Source organism: Hyperolius riggenbachi, chromosome 5 (assembly GCF_040937935.1).
Source record: "Hyperolius riggenbachi isolate aHypRig1 chromosome 5, aHypRig1.pri, whole genome shotgun sequence".
Taxonomy (NCBI): domain Eukaryota; kingdom Metazoa; phylum Chordata; class Amphibia; order Anura; family Hyperoliidae; genus Hyperolius; species Hyperolius riggenbachi.
Genome location: NC_090650.1, coordinates 47,216,538 through 47,231,612, shown reverse-complemented (window position 1 = coordinate 47,231,612; position 15,075 = coordinate 47,216,538). Strand labels below are relative to the sequence as shown.

The 15,075-nt window shown below is 44.3% G+C and overlaps 1 non-coding gene across 1 annotated transcript; it reads left to right on the top strand.

The window, feature by feature from the left end:
* Nucleotides 1-1,127: 1,127 nt before the first annotated feature.
* TRNAN-GUU (transfer RNA asparagine (anticodon GUU)) lies at nucleotides 1,128-1,201 on the top strand. The gene has a single exon. It is a non-coding gene; the product is annotated as a tRNA-Asn (tRNA).
* The last annotated feature ends 13,874 nt before the right edge of the window (nucleotides 1,202-15,075 follow it).

Here is a 15,075-nt window from a genome sequence, read left to right as displayed (position 1 = left end):
TGCTGAAATCTATTGGAAATCTGTCAGCAGCACGTGGGCAGATAATCAGTCCATCTCTGATTAGATTCGATCAGAGAAGGATCTATCTGATGGTCGATCTGGTGGCTATCAAGTAATGTTTGGCACCCTTTAGTGTGAGATTAGCTAAAGTGTTAGTAGAAAATCTGCAGGGTTGTCAATATTCTACTTTCATCTTCACCCTGTGCCTTTTTCTAACGTACGAAGCGGAAGGCTGCAGTAAGAACAATCACACTCAGGAACCGAAAAGCACGATTGCCTAGCGATATTTTGCGTTGCGGTATTCCACAATTTTTCATTGATTGCAATTCGCGTTTTTCATTCCAGTGAATGAGAACCGCGACCCAATTTCCGGGAAAATACTGCATGTAGTAAGTTTGTGATTGGCGTTAATCGCACACGCACTGCAATCGCTGCGGAAGTAATTGTAGGGCTTATTAGAGCAGCGCTTGTGCAGCAGCGCTTTGGTGATCATCGGCGAGCAAAGCACGAATTGTGCGGCGTGAATGAGCCCTAAAAGACCAATAGGATTCCTTGTTGGAAACACACCATCAGTGGATGCCTTTTTGCAGCAATGTACTGGCTGTAGATTTTCACCCACGACCGTCATGAATGATCATTTTTCGAGTGGCTAAAATTCAAGGTGTGTGTAACTTTAACCACGAAGCAATATTGAAAGCCATGACTTTATCAGAAGACGCATCTGCTGCTATTCGCCGCCCCGCCCCCATGTCCCTGGGGGCGGAGACAGATCGTTCTGTCTTATAAAAAGAATATAATAGCAAAATAGTCCGGAGTCTCGCTGTGTAATCTCTCAGCTGTTCCATTATGTAACCGCAGCTGGAAAACACAGCAGTGAAGTCAGTCCAGGCACAAAGTAACGCTTGCAATATAGCCTCATACGTCACTGGGATAATAGAAGTTTATGAGATGAGGCAGCCGCAGAAGCCATTCTGATATTACACCGGCTGCAGTGACGCAGAACGTACTGCCTCTTTGTGCGCGTGCCACTGCCGAGCTCCTCAAATACTTCCTGCACACTGACGGAGAGCGTCAGGTGATACGTCACAGAGGATCAGGAAAAGTGTCACGCGCTCCCTCTCGCGGATGTCTCTGTGGCGCAATCGGTTAGCGCGTTCGGCTGTTAACCGAAAGGTTGGTGGTTCGAGCCCACCCAGGGACGTCTGGAAATTTTAACTATTTCATGATTTTTCTTAAAGGTGCAAAGTTTAATTACACTGAAAGGAATATGGAATTCCTGTTTCCTTATCTCTTTACGTTTTGTAACCTAATGGTGTGGTAGAATAGTCCAGTAGTCCAGGTTAACTGATTTTTCTTAAAGGTGCAAAGTTTAATTACACTGAAGGGAATATGGAATTCCTGTTTCCTTATCTCTTTACGTTTTGTAACCTAATGGTGTGGTAGAATAGTCCAGTAGTCCAGGTTAACTAAATTGGTAATATTACTGATTCCTATAGCCTGGCTCACATTAGCGTTCCCTGTCCGGATTCGCCTGATCGGATCCGGACCGTATACTGTACAAACGGAACGTACGTTCCGCATAGCAATGCAAAGTCTATGCGGACGTTCACATGCGTACGTTCCGTACAGAACATAGCCGGATCAGATCCGGACTCCGGACACTTTTCCAACGTGCGCTATTTTTCGGGTCCGGATCATCCGGCCCACGCACCCGGACCGGAGCCTGACTGCACCACCTGGAAATAGAAACCAATGGGGAACGGAAAGCATAGAACACACTGGATACAAACACCTGACATTCTACCCCACTTCCTATGCGTATTCTAGCGGCCATTCCGAATGGGGACACATGGGCCCAGCATTCCTGGAGTGGAGCAGCAGTGACTAACGTGCTGGAGCTGTTTGGCAGTATGTCGGAGGTGGAGGTGAGGCCTAAACAGCGCAGGAACCTGATTCTACAGGTGCACCAGGTGCACCTTCTGCTGACCCCCAACAATTTTAATAGTAATTTCGCTATTTTTACCACACAGATCCGGATGGCAGCCTGATGCATGCCTGATGCAAACGGACCGGATCCGGATCGGAACCGTACGGTTCCGAACCGGATCCGGTCTTGATCCGATCCGGATCCGGTCCGTTTGCATGCCAAAACGCAAGTGTGAACGGGGCCTAACTTGGTTACCGACTTGCTGAATCACAGAAAGAACAACCTTTTCCAATTTAATTTCCACTTTGTTTTGGTCCATAATCGTTCGAGAGGGCCCCAACTTTTGCTGTACCTGATACTTGTTTTTCAAATTGTTTCATCTATTAAAAATGTCTCATTCCTGGTACACACGATGATATTTTCTGGAACATTTACTGCCAGATCGATTATTTCCAATATGTCCGATCTGATTCCCAAACGATTTTCTGATCGATTTTCCATTCACCTCTATGGAAAATCGATCGGAAATCAGGTCGGACATGTTGGAAATAATCGATCTGGCATTAAATCTGCCAGAAAATCTCATCGTGTGTACCAGGCATAATACCGTTTGCTTTTCTTCACTTCAAAGAATACAGTTCAGATGTAATGATCAGTTGGGGAAGATTCTGTTGTTATGAGATCTATAAATTCTGAGGAAATCAATAACCTGTCCTGACGGTTTTCTGCAAAAAAATCTATAAAACATGCAGTCAGTTTTGCTAGAAAGATGGTCAATGGAGATTGATGGCCTGATTCTCATTTAGAAGTTAAAGAGGAACTCCAGTGAAAATAATGTAATTAAAAAAGTGCTTCATTTTTACAATAATTATGTATAAATGATTTAGTCAGTGTTTGCCCATTATAAAATGTTTCCTCTCCCTGATTTACATTCTGACATTTATCACATGGTGACATTTTTACTACTGGCAGGTGATGTCAGTGGAAGGAGATGCTACTTGCTTATTTGGCAGATAGAAACAGCTGTAAGCTGTTTCTTGTGGGAGGGGGTTTCACCACAATATCAGCCATACAGAGCCCCTTGATGATCCGTTTGTGAAAAGGAATAGATTTCTCATGTAAAAGGGGGTATCAGCTACTGATTGGGATGAAGTTAAATTATTGGTCACAGTTTCTCTGAAGCATGAGTGTAAAGGGCCGGATTTAGGTCAAGGCTCCCTAGGCCATGGCCTAGGGCACCAAAGGAGCAAGGTCACCAAAGCAGAAGGCTAAACTTGTGCAGCATTTGCAAGCTTGCAAATGCTGCAATGCAGGGAGATCAGGCGAGCACCAGACCGCGGTACTTTGCTGCTAGCCGCCTGTGCAGCAGCCATCTAGCTCTCTGTGCAGGTTTGCATTGTGGCCGGCGGCTATTGACTTGGGCAGCATTGGAGGCAGAAAGGAAGAGGAGGCTTTTGCACTGGAGACGAGCGGAGAAATGAATGACACTGAGGCTGCTGCGGTGTGAAGGTGAGCTGGCTATCTATACTGAAAGGTGGGGGGTGGGAAAAGGAGGGATTAAGGGAGTCATCTGGCTACCTATACTGGAGGGAAGGGGGGAGGGGTCATCAGGCTACCTATACTGTAGGGAAAGAGGGAGCGGTCATCTGGCTATCTATACTGGGAGGTCATCAGGCTACCTATACTAGAGGGAAGGGGGGAGGCGTCATCTGGCTACCTATACTGGAAGATCATCAGGCTACCTATACTAGAGGGAAGGGGTCATCTGGCTACCTATACTGTAGGGAAAGGGGGTCGGTCATCTGGCTACCTATACTGGGGAGTCATTAGGCAACCTATATTAGAAGGAAGGGGGAGGGGTCATCTCACTACCTATACCAAAGGGGGGCGGCTGGTGACAATGGCCTTGGGTGGTAAAGAGTACAAATCCGGCCCTGAGCGTAACTAGAGGGGAGCAGCCCCTGTGATCACAGTGGGGCCCAGAGCTGTGTGTGTGTGTGTGTGTGTGTGTGTGTGGGGGGGGGGGGTGGGGCAACTACTAGCCTTCCCTTCCTCCAATACAGGGGACTATACTTTAGATCAGGTTTTTGTGTGCCTACACTTGTTATGACCCTTGTGAGATGTGCTCCAAGGCCATGAAGGGGAAGCAATGGAAAGGGTGCGAACATTGTGGGGACCACATCAAAGTTTTGCTGTTATGCTACTGATGAGGTGTGCTAAAACTTTCAATTGAAAAAAGTGGTGGACTAGTGTACACACTACAGGCATGCGTGAGTCTACTTTTTTATGACCTGCACCTGTTACCCATACCTGACCTGATCCCCGAGCTTTCGGACCCGCAACCAGCTTTTTCGGCACCCATGAAGAGTGGGCGGCAAGGGACTGCCAGATGGCTGGATCGGCTTCTTCTCTTCCTTCACTTGGGGCAGTGCTGCACTTCCGACATGCCTTCTGGCTTCCTATCGCTGTACAACCAAAATATATTGTTTTTTTTTTCCTTATACCTTATTCTTTCATTTGTACAGCGCTGTGGTTTAGTGCAGCCCTGTACAGGGGACAGCTTAGTGACAAAGATGTCCCCCCGAGTGGCTCACAATGTGATCCCCTCTCATAGGCATCAGCCTATGTGATTGGATCAGTGATTGGATCTCAGGGGGAGGGATGTAAATTAAATAAACTAAAAAATAATAATGAAATTTATTAAAGAGAACCTGTAACAAAAAAAAGTTCCCCCTGGGGGGTACTCACGTTGGTAGGGGGAAGCCTCAGGGTCCCAATGAGGCTTCCCCCTCCGCTGTAGCTGCAGGCAATCCAGCGCGGGCTCCCCCGAAGTCTCCTGCAATCCACGCTCGACAAGCCTGACAAGTCTTGCTATATTTATGTTCCCTCACTCCAGCGGGGGCGCTGTTGTGGCTCTCAGCACGGAGGTAGGCAGAAATAGCCGATCTCTGTTGGGTCCGCTCTACTGCGCAGAAGACTTGCACCTGCGCAGTAGAGCGGGCCGACAGTGATCGGCTATTTCTGCCTATCTCCGAGCGGAGAGTCGATACTGCGCCTGCGCTGGAACCGGGAAGGTAAATATTTACATCCCCGCTGTTCGGAGGGCCAGAGCGAGACCGCCGTGAGACACAGGAGGACGGGGGAAACCTCGATAGGATCCGGAGGCTTCCCCCTCCCGAGGTGAATACCCCCCAGGGGAACTTTTTGTCGTTACAGGTTTTCTTTAAAATATATATATACAGTATATAAAATTAAAAAAAACCGCAGGAGCAATCAGATGCCACCAACAGAAAGTTCTGTTGGTGGCAAGAAGAGAAGGCAAGAGTCATTTGGGTGCTATGTTGTTTGGGCGTGCAGTAAACTGTTAAAGCTGCAGTGTGCTGAATTGTACCACCTGGTCACTAGCCTGTGTGGTCCTTTTGCTGTGGTTAAATTTGGTTCTGTGATTCTGCTCAGTCTCTTGAACTAATCATACTGTATGTCAGTAATCAGCCTGATTGAACGGACTACCATTTTTTGCAGTGTATGATTTTGTGACAGCGGTGGTACAGGGGGGTTCTGCAGGCGGTGGTCCCCCCTGATGTTTGACTGCACCCTTTAAGGTTAGGGCCCCATGCCCTGGGATGATCTTAGGTAAGTTTGTTCTAAGGCTGTAATCCTATCAGATTTGTGTCGTGGACACGCTCATTGAACTGAAAGCGTAGAAACCCCTCTATGAGATTGGCCTGGCTGCTGGCAGGTGGCTAACCTACATGCCAACGGATATGTGGAACCAACAGTCTCGTTTTTGGCAGACATTGTGCTTGTCCGCTGGTTATCTGTGAGTTTGAGCCGAAATTTTGTTCTGTGGTTACTGCATCCACTCCTATGCCACTGCGCACCTAGGACACTTAAATAAGTTACTAATTAACCATAGCCTAAAGCTATGTACAGATGCTAGTTTAATTTCACCCATAAACAATCATTTTTGTTTGTTTTGAGTGACAGGATAGGAACAATTGTTGTTCAGACACAGAGCTCAGCTTTCTTCTGCTGAATGGAAGGGGGAGCAGAAGAGCAAGCAAGAGGCGCCCTACTGTGGAAACTAAAATGGCAATCATGCCAGCGGGATCCTACATGATAAGTCATTAAAGAGAATCTGTATTGTTAAAATCGCACAAAAGTTAACATACCAGTGCGTTAGGGGACATCTCCTATTACCCTCTGTCACAATTTCGCCACTCCCCGCCGCATTAAAAGTGGTTAAAAAGAGTTTTAAAAAGTTTGTTTATAAACAAACAAAATGGCCACCAAAACAGGAAGTAGGTTGATGTACAGTATGTCCACACATAGAAAATACATCCATACACAAGCAGGCTGTATACAGCCTTCCTTTTTAATCTCAAGAGATCATTTGTGTGTTTCTTTCCCCATGCAGCTATCTTCCACTGAAGTGTCAGGCTGTTTCTTCCTGCAGAGTACATACAGCTCTGCCTGTATGTAATTCTTCAGTATGTGAAAGCCCAGCCAGCTCAGAGGAGGATTTATCCAGCTTGTAAAAGATAATAGAGCAGAGAGAAGCTGCACTAATCTAAATAACACACAGGCAGTGTGCAGAGAGGGGCCTGGAGGGGGAGATGCATCACAGAACCACAACACTGAAGAACTTGGCAGCCTTCCAGACACAGGCTGACAAGTCTGACAAGAGAGAGATAAGTTGATTTATTACAGAGATGGTGATAGTAGAACGTGCTGCAGTAAGCCAGAGCACATTAGAATAGATTTTGGAACTAGTAGGATGGAAGAAAACCGGATGCAATTTTTGTTACAGAGTCTCTTTAAAGGAGATGCCAAAAATATTGGGGGACATCTATTCCCATGCTAGATTTCTCCTAGACAATTATGAATGATCATCTCAAGCAATAAATATCTTGCATATGTACGAGTATGAAGCTTTATTCTCCTACATCAACCCAAAAGGAAAAACACACACAGAAAGTGTCAACACATAACATCCTCTAACATCCCTTACTGAAGATACAATGACTCAAGATGTACAATTCTAAGTTCACTAACTAGAACTTTTTGGGAGGGAATTTAATTGAAATCCACAGATTCAGTTAAACCGGTAGTCCTCAAACTAAGGCCCGCAGGGCGAATGCGGCCCCCTGAGGCTTTTTCACTGGCCCTCCACTCACAACATGTATTACTTATAGATGCGGTCCACTGCATCTTCAGATATCAGTGGCTCACATGTAAAATAGCAGTGCTGGCACCACCAATCCACAGGGAAGCCAGTGAGCAGTCATTCGCTGGCTTCCAATCCAATTCTGTATCAGGTGACACTGCTGTCCAGTTGGATGACAGGTTGTCCCCTGGTATGCTTCACTGTCTGCCGCAAAGAGGTTTTTTTACTATCTATCTGCACATGCTGTGTTGGGGGACATAATATTTGCACATGCGGTGATGGGGCATAATATCTGCTTTTGTTAAAGGAGTTATCAAGCAAGTAATGCTGCCCATAGTACTACTTACCCGGGGCTTCCTTCAACCCCTGGCAGCTGCTATATCCCTCGCCGCAGCTCCGCTCTCCGCCACTGACTCCCGGTCCCCGACGGTGCCTCGACAGGTGTCCTCCTTATGGACCAAGGGCATAGCAATGGGGATAGCAGCCATAACATTTCTATGGGGCCCCGCGGCAGCCCTACGTCACAAGGGGCCCGCAGCTGAGAGGACTTTTTTTCGTTTATTTTTTACTTTATTTTTTGCCGGCCGGGGCTCCCTCCCTCACCTTGGCGCCCCCCCCCCCCCCGCCTCACCTAGGGTCCCCCCTCCTTTTATCAGCGGCGGGAGGTGCGGCATATACAGGAAGCTCCGGCGGGGTAAACAGCCGCTAGAGGTTCAGCTGCCTCCGGGCTACGCTGTCTCCTCTGTATTGCTGCTCGCACCGCTTCCTGGTTTAGCAGCAATACAGAGAGGAGACACCGTAGCCCGGGAGGCAGCTGAACCTCTAGCGGCTGATTACCCCGCCGGAGCTTCCTGTATATGCCGCTCTCTCGCCGCTGATGGAAGGAGGGGGGACCCCAGGTGAGGCAGGGGGGATAGGAGTCAGGCCCCTACCCCACTAACTACTCAGCTACCTACCCTCCCACCCGACTACCTAACTGCCCACCCTGCCACCCAGCTACCTATCTGCCCACCCTGCTACCTATCTGCCTACCCTGCCACCCAGCTACCTACCCTCCCACCCGATTACCTAACTGCCCACCCTCCCACCCAGCTACCTAACTGCCCACCCGGCTACCAAACTGCCCACCCTTCCACCCGGCTACCTAACTGCCCACCCTCCCACCCGGCTACCTAACTGCTCATTCTCCCACCCGGCTACCTATCTGCCCACCCAGCTACCTAACTGCCTACCCTGCCACCCAGCTACCTAACTGCCCACCCAGCTACCTAACTGCCCACCCTCCCACCTGGCTACCTAACTGCCCACCCTCCCACCTGGATACCTAACTGCCCACCCTCCCACCCGGCTACCTAACTGCCCACCCTGCCACCCAGCTACCCACCTGGCTACCTGCCTGCCTGCCACCCAGCTACCTAACTGCCCACCCGGCTACCTAACTGCCCATCCTGCCACCCAGCTACCTATCTGCCTACCCTGCTACCTATCTGCCTACCCTGCCCCCCAACTACCTATCTGCCCACCTGGCTACCTATCTGCCTACCCTGCCACCCAGCTGCCTAACTTCCCACCCGGCTACCTAACTGCCCACCCTTCTACCGAAATTCCCACCCGGCTACCTAACTGCCCACCCATCTACCTATCTGCCTACCCTCCCACCCGTCTACCTATCTGCCTACCCTCCAACCCAGCTACCTAACTTCCTACCCAGTGCAGTGCCTGCATCCGCAAATAGTGTGCCAGCCTGCCCAACCACCCTCCCTCCAGGTAATTAATGTTAGCCCACTATAGACCTAACTACATATACTGCATTTTGTGGGGAAATCTGGCGACAATCTGATTGCATTTTGTGGGGAAATCTGCCAACAATCTGGTTGCATTTTGTGGGGAAATCTGCCGCCAATCTGGTTGCATTTTCCTTGGGAAATCTGCCGCCAATCTGGTTGCATTTTTTTGGGAAATCTGCCTCCAATCTGGTTGCAATTTGTGGGGAAATCTGCCGCCAATCTGGTTGCATTTTGTTGGGAAATCTGCCGCCAATCTGGTTGCATTTTGTTGGGAAATCTGCCGAAAATCTGGTTGCATATTGTAGGGAAATCTGCAGACAATCTGGTTGCATTTTGTGGGGAAATCTGCCAAAAATCTGGTTGCATTTTGTGGGGAAATCTGCCGACAATCTGGTTGCATATTGTGTGGAAATCTGCCGATAATCTGGTTGCATTTTGGTGGGAAAACTGCCGTCAATCTGGTTGCATTTTGGTGGGAAATCTGCCGACAATCTGGTTGCATTTTGTTGGGAAATCTGCCGACAATCTGGTTGCATATTGTAGGGAAATCTGCTGACAATCTGGTTGCATGTTGTAGGGAAATCTGCCGACAATCTGGTTGCATGTTGTAGGGAAATCTGCCGACAATCTGGTTGCATTTTGTGGGGAAATCAGATTTCCCCACAAAATGTTTGGGTGGGAGGTCTGAGGTCCGTGGTGTTAGAAGGTCGTGGGGGGGGGGGGGGGGGGGCATAATTTTTTTTTTTGCTATGGGGCCCAGTCATTTCTAGCTACACCCCTGTTATGGATTGTCTACTTCAACCCCCTATACCCTTCCCTTATTCCCACAACCACCCCCTCCCATGCTAATGCTAATGTTTTGCTTTGGCAATGCTAAATGTACTTGGTCCTGCCAATAAAGCTTTTTTTGGATTTGGATCACATATACATTAAAACCTCTGTTATTCAGCACCGACAGGGATTGGCTGATGCCGGATAAGTGTTGTTTTTGTTTGCTTAAAGAGAACCAGAGACAAAGCACCCTCGTGTATTTTACCATATATATCAATGGGAACATGATAGAAAACACCTACTCTGCTCTTTGTTTCATTTTTTCACCGCACAGTCTGCCTGTTATCAGTTCTGATAAAATCCTCAACTGAGCATTCAGTCTGGCTTTGCTCAGGAATCATTATAGCTGAGTCAGTCTTCTGTGATGTATTTTCAAGCCCAAGCACGCCCCTCCTGGCTCTGCTTTCCTGCTATGAGGATACATAACAGGAAAGCAAAGCCATCAGGAGGCAAACTTCGGCTTGAAAAGACATCACAGAACACTGACTCAGCTATAATCATTACGGGGCAAAGCGAGACTGAATGCTCAGTTGGGGACTATATCAGAGCTGATAACAAGCAGCCTGTGCAGTGAAAAATGAAACAAAGCAGGGTAGGTGTTTTCTCTAATGTTCCCACTGATATATATGGTAAATACGTGAGGGTGCTTCGTCTCTGGGTCACTTTAAGAGTCAATGTTAAATATAGATCTAGCTAATACAGTACTTAACCCCACACATATACATACCATGAACTCTGTATTTAATGTTGAAATACAGTAACTAAATAAAATTAAGACAAAAAAAGGCAAACAATGTTACCCAGGTTTACTACTGTATAAAGTTGTGTAAACTTAGCTTTATGCATCCTGCAAAGGCCGGGATTTTTTTTTATCTGGTTGTTTGAGAGTCCGGGTTATGTGAGATCTGGTTTATGGGGGGTTTAGTGTACACAGTATATTTGTCCTTGTTTTCAAACGGGCACTCCGGCTTCCTCCAACATCCATTAAAACATACAGATAAGTTAATTGGCTCCCCCTAAATTGGCCCTAGACTACGATGGACATATGACTATGGTAGGGATTAGATTGTGAGCACCTGTGAGGGACCGTTAGTAGCGCTATATAAACAAAATTAATAATAATGAGTTTTGTGGATGAAGCAGGTATTTTGGGGAGTACAATTAGCGCTAAATAGACTGTAATGTTAATTGCGGCTCTATCAGCACCCTCTGTGTAATTTGGGCATTGGTGTGCACAATAAAAAACAGGGATTTGGGGGGAGGGGGGTAGTATATAGAGTAGGCAGAGGCAGGGTTAGTGTGAGTAGAGAGTTAGGTTAAGGCATAGTAAAGTATCAGTAATGATTACTGATATTCTACTGTCACAATTAGTTAGAGCCCAATAGTTGGATACAATGTAATTTTACTGATATTCTACTAGCGGCTTCTCCCGGCTCCCAAATTAATATAGTACCCATTTTTTACACATATGACTTTGTGGACTGTCTTTTAATTAAATGTATCAATAAATGTGAAGTTTTATTAATGTAACTGTTTCTGTGGATTGCAAAAAGCCTCCTAAAAAGTCCCAGTTAGTAGTGACCTTTGTTAGGATTGTATCACATAAACTATGTGTATACGTTGCTTATATTATGTTAATAGTCCAGCATCAAGGAAGAAGAAACAATAATATAGCACAAATTTACTAAACTCCTTAATGACTAGATAAGTGGATATTTGTTTTTTCATTATACTCAGATTTTAGGTTTAAAGAGGAGCTGTCAGCCATACTATGTCAGAAAAAAACCATCATATATAAGTAGATAAATACTTGCTCTACTTACATAACATATGTATTGGACTGTCTACATTTTGATTTTAGTGATTTTTCTATAGTAAAAAAAAGAGAAAATCCTTCATAGGATTCTCCATTTTATCTGTGTCTATTTTGAAGCCAATCCTGATGTCATTTACTCCCTTATTCTCCTCTGCCTGATTTTGTATGCATTGCCCGCCCTCCTCCCAGTCTTCTGGCACTCCCACCCAGCTCTGCAATAGAAAGTGCATTGTCTCAGCATGAGAAATATTGGCCAATTAAAGAGGAACAGAGGTGTGGGAGGGAAAAACAGGAGGGAAAGAGGCTTCAGCCAATCAGGCTGCATTAGTTAAGTCTGAGGGGAAAATAGACTTAGTAGTGCAACTTCCTTTTTGCAGCAATGTACCAAATAACAGCCAGGTAAACTGGGGAATGATCATTTATCAACAAGAAAAGTAATAGTGATTTTTAACTTTTGGATTGCCTGGTTAGCATCCTTATTACTTGTTTACTAGATTAAAATAAAGAAGTGATTTTTTATTTTATCACTTGCAAGGAGATCACAGAAGCGTGCACCTTCCATCCAAGGCTTTATTCCCGCATGAGTGACAGTGCCATAATGCATAACAAATCGCTTCAACAAGCATAGCTGAATACAAAGTGACAGTCCATAGTTACAGTTCTTACGTGTCCGTAGTGTGGTGGATCAGTGTGGAGGAGGTGGGTGACAGGCACAAAGGTGGCGAGCGACGGCCGTTTCGCGTCTCCTGACGCTTGGTCACGCTACGTGCCACCGGATTCCAGTGGCACGTAGCGTGACCAAGCGTCAGGAGACGCGAAACGGCCGTCGCTCGCCACCTTTGTGCCTGTCACCCACCTCCTCCACACTGATCCACCACAGTACGGACACGTAAGAACTGTAACTATGGACCGTCACTTTGTATTCAGCTATGCTTGTTGAAGCGATTTGTTATGCATTATGGCACTGTCACTCATGCGGGAATAAAGCCTTGGATGGAAGGTGCACGCTTCTGTGATCTCCTTGCAAGTGATTGAACTGTTCCTTCTTATTTTTTGCGGAGCACACATCCAGTGATAGTACCTTTCCAAGTCGCAAGCACAGCTACAGGGTCGGTGGGGCTGGTGCCTGTGTTTACTACCTGTGTCTTTTACTCAGCATGGGATGTGCCACACCATAAAACTTTTTTCTATCTTGCCATACATTTTTTATTTTATGCCCGACAGTTTCACTTTAATAATTAGTGGCACTGAAAAAATTATTTGGAGTTCTAATTATTTTAATGTTGATTGTAGTGGTTAGATTATTGGGACTATAAAAAACTGCTAAAAAAATAAAGAAATAAAACATTTGTGAAAAATAAATAATTAATATTTGTAGGTGCTGTCAAAATAAATAAAAATTAGCAAACTTTATTTAAAAAAAAATCTGTCTATCCACCTACCCTTCTTTTCAAGAATAACTATACAAAGCACATTTACAAATGCACAAAATGTGTTAAATAAGCAGGCATTGTTCCACACAGTCATTTCAATGGTTTTATGTACTACTTGCTTCGGAAAGGTTACGTCTATGCAAATTACATTATTATTGTTGATTATAAAGTATAAAACCTTCCACTGTGCTGTACACTAAATATTTAAGAGACAAATAAAAATAAAGTATAAATACTAATAATGGTAATATTAATACACTTTCTGTGGTTTCACATATATTTCTTTGGCATTTTGACTTTAAGAAAATAAGTTTGATTTTTCAGCCACTAACCATACAACGTGTATCTTTTTATCATTACACCAGATCCCACAGTTATAAACTGAAGGTTGCAGTGACACTGAGTGGGTTTCAGAAACTGGGTAAGGTTTACAATTTAGTAAGAAGTTCGGATACAAGACAGCATCATCTTTTCTCTGGTGACTTCAAGTTTTACATGAAGTTTTACATTTATATGAAATCATGCTAATAACCATTATCATTATTATAAAATGCCAACATATTATGCAGCGACGAAAGCATGTGTGTGGAGGATGCGGCAACTATATGAAAGCATGCTAATAACCATTATCATTATTATTTATTGTATTTATAAAATGCCAACACATTACACAGCGACGAAAGCATGTGTGTGGAGGATGCGGGCAACTATCCCGCTGCCATGGATATAACAACCTTAAAAATATGTAAATAATATCTTTGTTGCTAAGCAACTGGCTTTGTATACTAATGGGAGTTTTCTATGGAATTCAATGTGCTTATATAAAAATTAAAATAAGATAACTGTCAAGAACACTTTCTTTTAAAATTATTTTGAATATTAATTTCACACTCTCCATGATCCTGTGCATGCATTAACTTTCTAAGCATGCATCTGTCTTTATATTTTATTTTTTATATTATGTATTTTATATCCTATCTGCTTGGGTGCGACTGACCTTTTGGTTTAATAGCACTCAAGCTCCTCCAAACAGCAAGATAAAAGTATAAAAATGGGTATAATCTTGTAAAAAAAACAGTCCTTCTCATGCAACATAAAACATTTTCCATTCAATTTTAAAAACACCATACTGAAGGTGTGATATTGAACATTAATAGACCAAGTATATCTTCAGAAGACAAACGTAAAATCGCTAGGCCAGAGAACCCGTCTGTAATGCCTTTATTATTTTATTGCAAAATGTACATGATATTGTACAGTAAAACAGACTTGTACCTTCTTTAAATTCAGATATTTTCTATACAGAAAGATAGAGAGTTAAACAAAGCATAAGGAAATCATACAGCCAGCAAAACAACCATAGAGTAGTAATAACAACATATAAAAAGGTAAAGCCTGAATTTTGCTGTGAGCTGAAATAGACTTTTTTTTTAATTTAAAAATAAAAAGTGTACATTTGTTAGAATTTTTTTTATGATTTTCACACTTCCTTATTTGGTGTAGTTTGCATATTTTTTGCACGCACATCAGAAACCCAACATATCCTCTTCCCCTTCCACTGTGCCATGTTGTACTTGTTATGTCTGCAAGTTTGTCCTTTGCATTATTTATTTTACTAACTGTGGATTATATTAGAAGTTTATAAGTAAAAGATAAAATGTTAAAAATAATATTCACCTACTTTTAAATTGTACTTTCACGTTTTTGCAGTGATGATAGAATATTTGTACAAAAAATGAATTTACAAACAGTGAAAATATGTTCTTCCTACTTTAACTGGATATTTTACATACATAGATTAGACACTGGAAGTATACTAAGCAGAATTGCTGGCGTTGTGGAAAGCGCATGCGTTTTTGCACATCATGAAAGCAGGGATGAGCAGAAACTACGCCAGTGCGAATTTACGCATCGTAGTTTGCATCTACGCATCGTAGTTCGTATGTGAAGTTTCAAAACTACGCTTACGAATTTACACGTAGCGAGGTACAGCTACTCGTAGCTTACACCCACTATGCGTAGTTAACATGTGTATTGCATAGTGAACTACGAATGCGTTGCTTGTGGCTAATTTTCCGCGTGCGATTGTATGCTTGCAAATTTATGCATTGGAA